Here is a 15,249-nt window from a genome sequence, read left to right as displayed (position 1 = left end):
TATGAGATATAAAGTCGAAATTATGAGATATAAAGTTGAAATTATGAGATATAAAGTCGAAATTATGAGATAGAAAGTCATAATTATGAGATAGAAAGTCAGAATTATGAGAAAGAAAGCCGAAATTATGAGATAGAAAGCCGAAATTATGAGATAGAAAGTCGAAATTATGAGATAGAAAGTCATAATTATGAGATAAAAAGTTGAAATTATGACTTTTTATGTCAAAATTATGACAAAATTATGATATTTTTATTTTTAAGGCTAAGATTTCATCTTATTTTTTTCTTTTACTGGAGGAAATGAGCTTCCATAGACATCACTGGATGTCATTAGATTTTTATCTCCAGTTTGATACTTATATCTTAAAGTCTGCATTAGGGTTATAGTTAGGTTTGACATAATGACTGGTAAATCCATGGTGCTGAAACCTCATTTGAATAGTTCTGACCGTGTCCCCTGCGTGCTGTGGTTGTGTGTCAGAGAGCTGATCTGTGGCATTTTTTTTAGCTATTATGTTTTAACGGAGATGTTTAGGCCTCAAGGGCCCATCTAGAATGCTTCACCCCCCCTAGGCTGGGACCCCTGCTCCACCCCTGACCTTGACAATCATGTGCATTTAAGTAATCCTCACGTTTTATTGTTAAACTTACTTCTGATTGTCTGCTGAAAATCTAGATAATTGTTGGGAAAACGGGAGCGATGCTAACATGTTAGCCGGTCAATGGCTATAATTCTGTTGTTATTGTTGTTAAAATTGTTATTGTAAGATGTTGTGGGCTAAATTGAGGTTTTTACAGGGTATTTTGTATATAGTTATTATTGGTAGTAGTTGTTATTTGTGTGCAATACCTTTTACTTGACCTATTTTACTATTTGAAATTTTGTTTGTGTTTGCACTTGTTTCTTTATTTAATTGCTGCACTGAGTTGTTGTATTACTTATTTATTACATACTATATATTTAATGATTTAATACATCCAAGAAATTGCTATTCCGTTTGTGTGTGTGTGTGTGTGTGTGTGTGTGTGTGTGTGTGTGTGTGTGTGTGTGTGTGTGTGTGTGTGTGTGTGTGTGTGTGTGTGTGTGTGTGGTGGTAGTGGACGGGACGGGACGGGACAGGACGGGAACGGGGTGGGGGGGCGCCAGCAAATATTTTGCCTAGGGCGCCAAATGGGTCAGGAACGGCCCTGAGCTAAAGCAGGAGTTTGCAGTCAACTAGTTGAAAAGCAGCCACTTGCGATTCTGAAGGGCTTAATTTCATTCAGAAGACAAGAGACCCGTTTGAAAATATGTTCTTCACTTATGCCCATATTGTTTCTCAAAAGACATTGCATCCATTTAGACCCGCTTTACTGCGAGCTAGCATGATGGCTGGCTGGCTTGGTGTGTCATGGTAGCCTTGCCAATCGTCACCTGTCTGGCAGGCACATGACAAGTTATTTTGTTTAGCTACTACAACGGTATGCGCTAATTTGCACATCAATATGCGCTAATTGAGTAACTAACGACTCTGACTGCTCAATGCTCACCTCACAGTCTCATCATGAGTGGGGACTGGGGAGAATGATTGTTGACTGTAAAAGGCTACTTCGTTGTGTGTGTGTGTGTGTGTGACCTGTGTGAAGTGAAGGGATTAGGCACATAGATGGAGGAGGGAGCGCCTGGCAGTAGCGGTTCTAGAAACTTTTCGGGTGGGCTGAGTCAGGGCCCCCTTGGTGGGATGAACCCCCCTAAATGTTTGTCAGCACACCCTAAGAACATAGAGGGGGGAACTCACACACAGCGCATTGAGTGGAATCAGAAACTGCTAGTAATGACCACCAGAGGGGAAAAAAAAAAAAAAAAAAAAAAAAAAAAAATTGTCTCTATTTTTTTGGGGGGGCTGAGACTTCTTTTGGGGGGGCTCAAGCCCCCCCAAAAAGGGCCTAGTGGCGCCCCTGCCTTTATCAATGGTGCTGTCGGGCGTTTTAGATATGTAAATTCCCCATTCACTGGACTGTGAACTATCACATGCTCCTCCATTTTTACTTCTCTTCTCCACTACTCACCGTTTCTCCCCATGCCTGTCCTGCTACAATGGGAGCCTACCAGCTTAAACAAGCCCAAATACAGTGACAGCCAATCAGTGTCCATTTCAAGGTGTGACTGACCATTGTTTTCCACCTTTAACAACTCAAGCACAAGAAGCCCATCGCACAAACATAGATTTCATAATAAAGGCAACTCGCAAACAGAAAAAGTAAAGTTAGAGATTAAAAAATAGATTAAGCGATTAAAAAACATAACGCGCTGAATATGCCTGTAATTAATTCATCGCAATTAACGTTCTAATTTGACACCCCTAATATTAATTACAGACATTAATTACAGGCAAAAGTAAAGTTAGAAAAAAAAACAAGGCGCTAAATATGCCTGTAATTAATTAATTGCAATTAATGTGCTAATTTGACACCCCTCATTTTTTTAATTGCTTGACAGCACTTACCCAAAGCCCAGGTATTGGAATCAGTACCATACAGAAAAAGTTGGTATCGGAACATCTCTGTGATACTCCTGATGGCTGGTGAGAACCTTGCATGGATGCCACAACTGTGGGTGAAGGACAAATAATTATAGTATATATTGGATTAAAAGACACTATACACATGAGGACTATTCATTTGTAACCATTGAATCTATTCAGTTGTAAGGGTATAATATATGTTCTGTGTGAATTATTTTTTATAGGTGGTCAATATTTTTCAAATAAATGACAAATTAATTATCAAACTAACAGAACAATTAATTTAAGCTCATCGTGTCACAGATACAGGTCCAAATACCAGCGTTAAACATTTTGTATTTCTCTCATGTTTCTTCCTTTGGCTATAGGGCAGCAGGCAATCTGCAACAAAGTAATTCCCTAAAGAAGCACATGTCCTAAGTAGATGATGTCATGAATGGGTAAATGAGGAGCCAAATGCAGGAGAGCAGGAGACAGGAGTTCCCCCACATTCCTAGGTCAATAATACTATAAAAAGTGCCTTTGCTGTTCACATAAAACTCAACTTATCATCATAAGCATATCAGAAATGACACCACCCATGACTCTCTATGTCAAACCATTCAAAAGTTATGGCAGAAAGTAGGAACTATCAAATATGGACAAATCAGATGAAAGGGGGGTGCGCTTTTTGGCGTCTATCGTCGTGGCTTTTGGGGCACGTTTAGGGGGGCAAAAAGGCCCTCATTTCGTCGGAAAAAAAAAAAAAAAAATTCCTACAGATACAATAGGGCCTTCGTCAAGATTCGTTAGTGCTCGGGCCCTAAATAGAAATAAAAATAAAAAAGTGCAGTGCCATAAATAGAATTATATGGATAGAAAATAAATAAGTGTTATGTAATATTGCACAGTTATTGCACTGGTTATTGCGCAGTCCGGTCAGACTGACTGACTGACCCCCCACAGTCTCTCTGTTCTTCAGTTCTTCTTTGCCCACCTCCCCCCAAGTGAGGAGTTGAACCGTTTGATGGCACGGGGGACAAAGGAGTTCCTCAGTCTGTTGGTCCTGCACTTGGGGAGGAGCAGCATAAAAAGGTGCACCTGTTTCTGTGCAAGCAGAGACTGCCAAGGAAGGCTTGAGGGAAGCCGCAGAGTGGGAGGATGATGAGTGACTGCAAATTTTTTTTTTAAAACCTGATGTTCAAGCATTGTGGAACACCAGGAATAAGAAGCAGGTTTGTGAAACTGTGGTGTAACGAAGACATGCAGGTCCAATGCAGTTAACTAGTGTTTAATATTTTCAATAAGTGTAACATCTTTTTTTTTTTTTCCTTGTCTGCACACATATTAATGGTTAATACCATGCTGGTAAGAACCTAAGGCATATATATGTGCATTATTAATATATTTATCTTATTAATATATATGGGTCGTTGACGAATAAGGATTTTCAGGTCCATTTTAAAATAATAAAAAAAAGAATATCTATTGCAGTAATTAAAACATAAAGAATGTTGTGTACACATAAATTCATATTAAAATTTTAAATTAAGTGATTTCAGTGTTTTTTGTCAAGATGAATTGGCACTAGCTTTAAAAAAAGTCACGTGGTGCAACCATGATTCATATTAAAATTAATTTCCTTAACATCTTGACATCTTTTTTTTACAATTTCCAGACATCCGCTGCTAATCCAGGACGTGATAGTCCTATCAATGCTCCACCTGAACTATATCTATGGTGGAGGCGGGGGGCGCAACCCCGCCACCCGAGAGACCAGAGGCCGACAAGGAAGAACCCGGAACCCAGGACACCAGCAACCTCACAGAGGGCGAGAAGAGGGCGGGAGGAAACCCACCGCCAGCGAGGCCCGTCCCCTCCCAGCGGAAGCAGAGAGGACCCGCGGGCAGGGCCCCCACGACCACGGGAAGAGGAAGCCAGGGATCCCACGGCAGGGGACCGGGACCCAGGCGAACCCCGACCACCCGGGCCGGACATGCGGCCAGGAGGCCCACACCCTCCAGGCCAACGACCCCCACCTGGCGAGAGGCCAGCCTGCCCGGAGAGACAGAGCCGCCCCGGCCGCCGACGCGGGCAGGTGCACCCGCCCCCACGAAAGCGGCCCTCCAGGACCAGAGGGGCGCCCCGCCACAGAGGCAGCGGGGGGGGCCGGAGACCGGCCTGGAGAGAGGGAACCCCCCAACAGGGTGACACCCGCGCGGGCCCGCCGACGGAGGGCCCTAGACCCAGGCATCCCATTCATCCATCCATTCATCCATCCGATTTCTATAATAATAATAATATAGTATACTAACAATAAGCATAATAATAATAATAATAATAATAATAATAATAATAACCATCCTTGTTATAATAATAATAATACAAATAAATTATTAAATGTTATTGTCCTGCCGATTGGAGGCCCAAATCCTCCATGGCAGGACCCTTTCATACCACATTCTCACCAACAAGGACGCTCATTCATTCACGCACTGTTTCCCCCTCCCCGGGGTGGTCCAGCACCGCCAGGAGGCAACCCAGGCTGCGCGGCGAGCCCCGCCAGGGCTGGGCACTGCGACCCGCCCGTCCCAGGCCGACGAGGGAACGCGGTAGATGTGGGCCCCTGGTGTTGAGTGCATGTGGCTTATGCAATAAAAACAGGGAGGAGGAGGTCAGGGTATCATATTGACAATGACCTCCCTCTCCAAGACGCTAAGTATCCTTGTTAAGTGTATTTATTAAATGTTGAGTGTGCGGTGTCTAAGGTGTTATTAAAATCATTCGGGAACTGTCCCGCGTGCCCCGGTACTCCACGCCCCAGGCCCCCCCGGACCCCCTGCCCCCTCAGACCTATGTATGTGTGAGTCATTTAGGGGGGGCAGGAGGGGGAGCGGAGGCCGAAGCCAGGAGGCAGGGCCAGCAGAGCTGGCCCTGATAGGCGCCCACGCTCCCTCGCCAGCCATCCAGGTTGACGGAGGCCAGCCCATCGAGCCGGCCCAGGCCCCCACCGCATCTCCATGAGCGCCCCCAGCGCCACCGGAGCCCGCAGGCGGAGGGGGAAATGGTCCAACATCCCTCCATTCATACTGACGACATGAGACATATACACCTGAGAATGACTCCACCCCGCCACCGCGAAAGAAGAGAGAAGTGTAACAAAGAAAGTTGGTTGATATTTATACATCATACTATCTTCATGATCATAAGCTTGCCTAAGGTACTTTGCACTCATTTGGTTATTGCAATATTGTCTCAGTTAGATGGTTTCTTTCTTTTTTTTTTAAGAACCAAAATATGCATTTCACATTATAATAAAAGCAGATTATGTTCAAGAAAAAAAGTTAAAACTACAGAAAACCACTCATGGGACAATTAAGGAGACTGAGATGGTCCCCTCACTGGGATAATTCAGTTCAACCTGCTTGGCTTTCAGCTGATCATCCACTTCTTCATCTGACAAAAGCTGCTGACACTAGCTTGAAATACTGTCAGGCTCATCGTAAGGCAAGTCCTTGTCAGCATGTGGAGGGAAGAGAGAGGGAAAAAAGGGGACTCATCTGCTCTGTAGCATGTTACGGTCTTGACCCTGAGCAAATGCATACCTTCACATATATCAAGCACTGGGGCTGGGCGGTGAGGTGTAGCTGTATGGACTCATTTGCAAACTAACATGTGTAAACAAATTTGCCTCAATGACACTGGGACATATTGACAACAATCCCACAATACATGCTGACACACATGGATCAGGGACAACAAGGTCTCTTAGAGCCAAGAACTCTGTCGAACACAATATCTGTATCCATTAAGCTGAAACCACAGTAACATAAACAACAGTAAATGCTTATGTTTAAAATATGTATTTTAAAATACTGTATGTGATATTTATGCATAGTTAATTATTAAATGTAATTAATTTCAGCCACTCAGGTGTATCCTGAGTCAAGCTCAACTGTGCCACTAGGATGGAGCAGGTCATTTACGCTGATTCTATTTCAGCAACAGCAGAAACTACTGAATACTGAAAATTTAAAAGAATTCATACATTTTTTAGTGTGAAGCTTAGTCCATTAATATCATACTGTACATTTGTTGTAGAGCTGTCTTGGTTGATACACCTTGACAACATGATATGGACATCAATGGCAGTGGGGTGGGGGTGGGTGGGCTTAAGTCTGATTTATGATCTCTGTCAACTGGATGCAAAAAGAATGGCGTCAACTTGACGCCGCTGTGTACCTTTTGAAGTCCTGGGTTGCCGTCATACTGTATGTGTCGTGAAGGCCCACAAAGCAATTAATTACCAAAATATGGATACATGCTCCCCAGGGATCTGGGGAGCATGTATCCCCAAGGATCAATTTTAGACCCCATGCTTTTTAATGTATATAGGCTTAAAACCTTTTTGTTTAGAAAAGCCTATAGTTAGTGTTAGTAATCCTCTAGTTGGTGTAAATTCTAGTGTGCTAGAGTCAGTAGTCATAGCTATAGAACAAGACTATAATAGTTAGTCTCAAACATAGCTTCATGGTAGATATGCTGCTATAGGCCTCTGCTGCAGGGGGGCACATACATGATCCACTGGGCGGTGCCCCTCACCCTTCTTCTCTTCTCCTCTTTCCTTCTTCTCTTCTCCTCTTCCATCTTTTATTTATTATGAGTATCTCATAGCCATCATTTTTGTCCATCGTTCCTGTAGTTTCTTGTGCTGGCCCCCCTTTTTCTCTTTTGTGTATGTTTGCAAGCCGGAGCTTCAGGAGCTGTGTGCTGGCCTGCGGTCCCCCCCTCTGGTCATCTCGCTGCTGCTTCCATATGCCTGTGGGGATGTCTGCTGTGTGGTTGCTGACGTCCTGGCCTAGGGGATGACAAACTCATGTGCAACTACGAGAGAAGATATTGTTGGAGTTGAGCTGATTGATGTGGAAAAGAAAATGCTTTTATTGAAAATGTTGCACAATAAACAAAACAGAAGTCGTGTGAGGAGGTGATTTGTGTTCCCTTTTATCGAGTCTAAAAGAATTGACAGAGCGGAAAAGCAAAGTGCTGGGAATTATTCAGTATAGAAAACCAATGGCAGCCATTTGCAGTCTGCAGCGTGTCAACACGTAGTTACCAAATTTTGGAGCTGGATGTCAGGCTCTGCAGAGGTTCTGCAGAGTGGAGTCCACGTCTACGCAGAGGCTTTGCATTGCAAAGACATTGATTGGACGGAGAAACATATCAGATTTTAGGGCAGTGGTCCTCCTTATCAAGGAGAGCTGGAGGTTGTATAGGTCTATGCATGGTTTCTGGAGGAGAAAGTCTGGTCCAAAGTCAAACCTCATATTCGGTTGAAGTAACGTAGATTCTGTCCTGGCAGTGGAAGGGTGGATCAATTCTCAACTCATCCATCTCTCCATTATCTTTACCCACGTATTACTACTTAGCAGTGTAATTATCAGGCAAGGTTCAAGTAATTTTTCTGTGGTAGTCAACGTTGCGTTAAGAGTAAACAACAATATAAATCACAGTTCAAGCAACAGCATCTATGTATCTTTTTTCATTACTGGCACATAAAAAACCATAATGTAGTGTGTGTGTGTGTTTTTAATGGGATTACATCAACATGGAGAGGCGATAGATTTATACCACACTCCCCATTCTGGTTGTCATATATTTTGTTGCATATGCATTCCTTTGCAGAAACGCCATTTAAACAATTTGCTACCTTTTTTCATTTTTGAACACATGCGTCGAGGAGCAGGTGATGTTAGTGTTGGTACATGTTCCACTTATGTCTTAATTCCACAGTTATTTCCATTATTGAGTTGTGAACATTCACAAAGATGATTGGTTATGGCAGCTTTTGATGACATTTTCTTTATACTTTTCACTGCAAATGCTTAAGAACTTCACACAAGGCTAGTGTGATAGCCTTTGTGAGTGTGCATGAGTTGTAATCGATGTGTGTGAGATAAAATCTCAACTATTTCTTGAGATTTACCAGCCATCTTCCCTTGCATGTGGAGAATGCAGAACATTCTCTTGTGAGCCAACCACAGAGGATCACCTACAAGAAAAGACGTTGCCGCTGCCTGGTCTACACGCACTGTGTGGGGGAAGTGGGTGGGGGGGGAGCTACTGATGCATTGCAGATAAACTGCAGATCCTAGTGCAACCCCTCCCTTTCTTTTCTCCTCTACACCCCTTTACACTGTTGACTCTTTTTTCAATTTCTTTTTTCCATGATAGATGACGTCACTGCCTCTGGACCTCCCACTATCATCACCCCATACAGCTATCTACGACCTGCCACACTGCTTACCTCATGATCTCATCCTGTGGCCTTCACACTCCTCGCCCATCTATCTGAATATCCAGCCCAGCTTTGACTTTTGCAGAAGAATTGAAGCCTTCGTAGAAGACCTCTGCTTTATCACAGTTGTAAAACGGTTTTATCAAATTATGCTGACTTATGGAGTATTAGTTTTGTGCTAACTTATAGCACCAAATAAAATAAATTATTTATGTAAAAACTGGGATTTTCACATTGTAATAAAAATAGTAAAGTATTATGATCGTATGTTAACAACCCGATTATGGCAAAAGCAGCTGGAGTATTGCAGATGGAGCCAATTTTTAACTTTTTACTTGGATATGGGAACTTAATCAGTAGCAGGTCTTTATAACAGTATAGAGCATAAAAATGGAAATGCAGTGCCAATGCAGTAAATCTACAAAGTTGTAGACAAGGGGCAATCTCCAGTTTTAAAAAATGAATCCAGCATAAACTTGTAGTTTTGCAAATGGCCATTAGGTACTGGCTCCAATAGTGAGCCGCTTCCTATTGATCCCCATTAAAACACCCAACTTTACAGCAGATACATTCACTGGCCACTTTATGAGGTACACTAGATATCAACGAAGTAGTAAGTGCATATCACTTCATAGCTATATATAAAAAAGCGGTGAGTATATACACTCAGCACTTAAAAGTACCTATTAAAAAAGTACTAAAGTGTAAAAAATAAAGTACAATTAATTATTTGAAATAATAAAGTGGCTTTTGGGCGTATATACATACAGTTGATTACAAGACAGCAGCCGTGACAGCTGTACAGGGGTCAATGTTTTAGGAATAATCATATAAAACCACAAATGCAGCATAAGATCTTAAACAGCTAGTTTTCATCTATTTAGCTAATTGAATTTGACCTCTAAACTGTCTACCTTGTCCAGATATGTTGTAGACAAATTTTGGATATGAAAAGACCACTTTCAAACACAAAATATTCAAATGGGATACACCATGGATGCATGCAAATCAGATACAGTTGCGTATAAAGTTCAGTTGGAGGTGATGGTTTACAGATCACAGTGAATGCAAGAGAAGTCTCAAATCACGGTTATCCTGACTGCAGATGACAACAATCAGGATTAACGCTACTCATGCACTGAAGAGTAAGATTAAATAATTTTACATTTAATCATTTTGATTTGGAGAGGCCTAACTTGAGATCTAGAGTTATATAGATGGTAGCAGATCAGAAATTGAATCACTATCTTCAGACCATGTATTACCTACCTATCTAACACTGGATGTAAAGTTCTGTGGATGTGATAATGCTCGCTAATCTGTCTCTGGTGATAGGCTGGGACCAGCACTCGGTCAGTCTGGATTGGTCCGGGACAAAAGACTGCTTACGAATCGGGCATTGAACTTTCAACTCATCCCAAGGTGGGGAACACCAGAGCCCCCAGAATTGGGATTCAAAGCTATTTTTCACAAACATTTGGAGTGGCATAACATGCGTTTTTCAAGTTCTTTTTAATTAGTTAATGCTTATAAAGCAAACTGTAATGCTGAAATATAAAATGTTTCCTGTACTGTACTTACATATATATTTGTGGCATCTGTGCTTCCTAGTTTGTCAAGACTGGTGAATAGTGAATCGAAGTGGATACAGGTGTGGGTACATAACCAAAGGCAGGCAGAATGTATGTATAAATGTATAAAGGCAGGCAGGAAAATTAAGAGAAGTTTATAAACGTTCAAGCAATAAAAAAGAAGAAGAAACAACAAACTCAAAGTGCTGCTGAGTCAACTAATCCAATCAAGAAAACAAAAATCCAAATACACAGGTAGAAAACAATCAAGAATATACAGTATGCATGCAGGGACAAACAAACACCAGGATCTGGCACCATGGTAAGGAACCCTCTGAGAATACATGCACAGGGAAGCAATGGATGATGTAATGCAGCTTTGAAGATCCAGGTACAAAACAGAAACAAAAAAGTGGGAAACTAAACAGAATGTAGAAAGATGAAACTGCTTACACAAAAAAGAAAAAAGGTTGAAACACCATTATCCATACCTGATTATTGCTACTTCAAGCCTCAAGTATCTGCTGCCAGCTCTCTCTGGGCAAAGGTCGGAGCTACAGTAAAGCATATGAATGGAAATCCAAAGTTAAATTAATGAACCCTCCCACCAGAAAAAAATAAAAATAAAATAAATAAATAAATAAATAAATAAATAAATAAATAAATAAATAAATAAATAAATAAATAAATAAATAAATAAATAAATAAATAAATAAAAAGCAACAACAACCAAAAGACAAGGTCAGCATGTAAGGAAATAAATAAAATACACAGAGCATAACGTTGTTACTCTACAAATATACATTTTATCCTCTGAAGAAAACACATTAACTTTAAGAATGTGATGTTTTCAGAGCTTTTACTACCAAACACTGTTAACAGGTATCGCTATATTTATTTAATGATTAGTTAACCGACAGAGGATTGGATAGTCCGGCTGATTATATAAAACTGCGTCTTTAGCTGGGATAATATATAGTCTCATGTGATACGCTGGAGTCCAGAACCTTGGCTTTTGAGCCAAATGAAGAAAAATATTGGAAGCAAAATATCTGAAAATGTCTTCCAGTTGGGCAATAGTAGGTCTTGTTTATGTTAACGAATAAGATATAGGCTAATATGTAGATTTTGCTGCATTGAATGCACTATCATTCTCTTTCCTTCTTAAATATCAATAAAACTGTCAATGCAATACCTGCAACACCGAGTTTCTACAGTAACTGAAAGTATACACATGCTTTAATTGACTGTATGGACAGACAGGTAAAAGTCATGAATAGATGAAGCAAGTGTTTTCTGTTTTGACCAGCTGTCATTGTTCTTTGAAATCTATGAACCACATATCAGTGAATCACAACACTGCAATAGTTATTATGTTGTTTCATTATGATGAATATTGCTCTTTCAGGAGTTAAGAGTAACAGGCAGATTTTCTCACAGCCATGAATGCTCATAAACAGTTGCACATTAGGTTTTCCTGTTTTGAATAGTTCTCAACTTATGTTTCTCAGACACTGCTACTTAAACATTTCGTAGTTTTTCTGCATTACTTTACATATATTTCCCCCCCCAAATAGGTCTTAAGTTACATATTTCCTATCCCTGAAAGTTTTTTGACAATCCCAGACTAAAGCAACAATATTCAATAACTTGCTGCCGAAAGGGTTCCACATTGTAAATAATTTACATCATGTTATCATAACAGACCTTCAAATTTCCATCTTCAGAGGCATTAGTCAAACTTAGACTTACGGGAAGTTCTTGCAATTTCAGTTTTGTGTTTGAAAAGAGCTGAAAGTGCAATAATGTAAATCCACCACTGACACAACTCACGTGTCTATAAATCTAAATAAGATATTCTCGATTTAGCCAACCAAAGTCTTAAATTACATTTTTTATATTTAACATATCCATATTTAATGTCAGCTTACATTATTGCTCTTCTCTCCCTCTCTACAGTCACTTAATGCCTCTGGTTTAATGGTGAGTTAAGTCAGCCAGTCACTGTGACCTTGACATATGTACCTACTGTATGCTGCGTAATGACTGCTTGTGGCTAACAGGCGTCAGGTGTAGCAGATGGCTACAAATGCTGTAGAGGGTGGAAAAGCAATAATGTTATCACAGCAAAGGAAGACTATCGCATCGGCAGCTGTGAGCCAGACATGATGATGGAGGGAGAGGGAAGGAGACAGAGGAGAGTATGATGCAGACACTGATATCATCCAGGACATGGATCATTAATTGTCTGGCTCAAACAAGACAACTGAGATAAAAGTCTTACTTTAAAGTGAAATTATAAATTTTTTTGAAGTGAAGTGAAATATAACAATTTGTTGATACAGTATATTGTTTGGTTAATGTTTTGTAGTTATATCTTTTTATGGTCTGGTATAAGCAAAGGAGTCAAATTATAAATGTTTGCCTAAACATTCACAAGAGACCCGGTTCAAAAGAAAACATGTAAAAATTCCAAAATAAAAAGGTCAAACTGACTTTGCAGTATAAACAACAGCACATGATTCCACTTGAAAATGCTCATGCCTTGACCCAAATGATTTCGGAGTGTGCACTCTCCAACCGTGTGAACCCTATCTCCCTTCAGGTTATAAGCCACGACTGACTGGGATGGGCTCATCTGACTGTTACCGCTTCTTCCTACTGCAGTGCCATTTGAAAACACTCCAACACTTCTGCAGTGCGCTGGAGCCCAGAACTGATGTTTAATGACTCCCCTGTTTTTGCCCAACCCACACACCCTCACACCATCATGAGCATCACGCCACCCAGCCACCCGAAAGCACCTGCGTTGAAAGCCAAATATGAAATCCTGCAGCTGGAACCAGGGCCTGACTGGAGAAAGAAAAATGTGACAGCAGTGAAGGACGCTGTAACATCAGCGATCAAGGACATTGGTGCTGGAGTATAATAATTTACAATACAATAAAGTGCTTAAAATAGGCATACATGGGATAGGAGAGTCGTTTAGATCGTCTCCTTCTCCCTCCCCTTCTGTCTTGCTCTCTCCCTGTTTTTCTCTTGTTGTCTGCCTTTCTGTCTCTGAAGCAGTCTAAAATTGGCCATGCTTGATGCATCAGCCCTGCATCAGCAAACGTTGCAGCAGAATGCCAATGATGATGAACAAGATAATGCAGGTGATTAATAATATTTGGAAATAATTTACTTTAGAGTACAATAGCCAACCAGTGAGGATATGTTTGTGGCTTGTACAATTATGCTCTGCATTTTCTTTGTGCAAGTTTGAAAATTGATACTATAGAGGCAAATTTGCATGAATTTGACTGAATTAAATACAGCAGGAACCAAAATGAGAAAACATATGGACACACGCATCTGTTTTTGGTGCATTACCTACAACGACTGCTATGTGTATCATTTTGATCAACCTGATCAGCCTGATATTGACACTTTAAGACTGACAAGAGATTGATAGCTGGTTGCTGAGCTCAACGCACTAGACCGGAATCCAGCATTCTGCACGCCATGATATTTGAGGAGATGTTGCATCAAACCAAAAATGGAAAAAAAATCCAAAGAGGCTCATGTGTATCGTTATGAACATCCAGTAGGTGGCTGAAAAGTTGGGAGGAAGATGTATGCAAGTGGATCTATGTGGATAAATGAAGATGGCAGATATACAAATAGCACAAGTCACAGTTCTGCAGTCACAAACATCTGCTCTCAGGCTCTGCAATTTACTTAAAGGAGACATATCATGGTTTTCTTTCTTTCTTCTTTCTTTTATTCATTTACACAGTTTTCTGAATTATAATGATGGTCTGATACTTTGGTCAAAATACCACAGAGATTCACTGCTAATTATATCAGCTGGTGGAGTTCACTTCACTTGACTTCACCCCACCCCTTTATTCTGCAGCATTTGCTTTTTTTCAAATTGGTGTAATACTACCCGCCTGAGAGACACTGGAAATGCAGTATTATGTGGAGTTGAATGGAGAAAAAGATGGCCGGATGGATAATTCTAATCAAACTTGACCGTGTGATGTCACAATACCCCACTGGTCTGAATGATTCACTGAATGAGAAATGTTCTGGTAGGCTCCTCAGAACTCATAAAAAAAGATTTGAGTTGATAGTGGCTTCAAATACCCAATTGAATGGTCTCAAGCACTTAACAAGTTTTTGTCCCATTTAATGTTTATTGTGCATATTTCTAAATTGTTTGAAGTTATATTTATAGTGAATAAAGGATTTATAGTCTGTGAAGTGAGATGGTAAACTCACTATACATTATAACAGTGTTTAGAAGACATTTTATGCCAAGCCTCATCTTGTTCTTCTTTCTTTTCTTTTTTTTGTCAGGACACTTCATCCAACCTAAGTGGGTGTATCCAACAGATAATAAACAAAAAATATTCAAAACAAATATATGCAACAATAACGTTTTTTAATTTATATATAAGTTTGTTTGTTTTTTGTTTTGGATTTTTTTTTATCAGCTCAATCTTATTATTCAAGTTTGTGCTCAAAATTACTGTGCCAGATTGATCCTGGAGGACAAAGTATTCATGTGAACTGTGGACTTTGCAGCACACAGAAGAAAAAAACAACTAGATTATATCAATTACTTTTAGTAATTGCTACCCATTTTAATCTAACATTTGACATCGCCTGACTTTGTATATATCTGCCCTACTTTAAATCGGACACCCATGTATATCCTGCAGCCCACGTGCACTGATGCAAATATTGTGCTTGATCTACTTAAAAAAAAGTCAACTTTTTGCATGAGATTATTATGTAGATCAAGAAAGACTAGTCTTTGTATAAACTACTTATTTTTTTGTATGTAAATAATACATTTTGCAAGTCAGTCAACTTAATTGTGTTAGGTTCACTTTATTTAGCAAAAT

The sequence above is a fragment of the Cololabis saira genome, chromosome 11 (assembly GCF_033807715.1).
Source record: "Cololabis saira isolate AMF1-May2022 chromosome 11, fColSai1.1, whole genome shotgun sequence".
Lineage (NCBI taxonomy): Eukaryota > Metazoa > Chordata > Actinopteri > Beloniformes > Belonidae > Cololabis > Cololabis saira.
The sequence above is the reverse complement of the archived record's forward strand: the minus strand, read 5'-3'. Positions refer to the sequence as shown.